Source organism: Sinocyclocheilus anshuiensis, unplaced genomic scaffold (genome assembly GCF_001515605.1).
Source record: "Sinocyclocheilus anshuiensis isolate Anshui unplaced genomic scaffold, SAMN03320099.WGS_v1.1 scaffold1162, whole genome shotgun sequence".
Taxonomy (NCBI): Eukaryota; Metazoa; Chordata; class Actinopteri; order Cypriniformes; family Cyprinidae; genus Sinocyclocheilus; species Sinocyclocheilus anshuiensis.
In genome coordinates this window covers 1,322,360-1,322,589 of record NW_015540875.1, presented here as the reverse complement: position 1 = coordinate 1,322,589, position 230 = coordinate 1,322,360, and positions in this window count along the sequence as shown.

The window sequence follows — 230 nt, the reverse complement described above, 5'->3', positions numbered from 1 at the left end:
TATTATTATTATTATTATTATTATTATTATTATTATATAAAAGTTTATATAAATATATTTACACACACAAAATAATGCATATATACTGTGTGTATTTATTTATTTTTAAATTATTTTTTGAAATAATTGATAAATGAAAAAAGGAAAATTAAAAGAAATGTATAAATACTATATCTATCTATCTATCTATCTATCTATCTATCTATCTATCTATCTATGTGTGTGTGTGT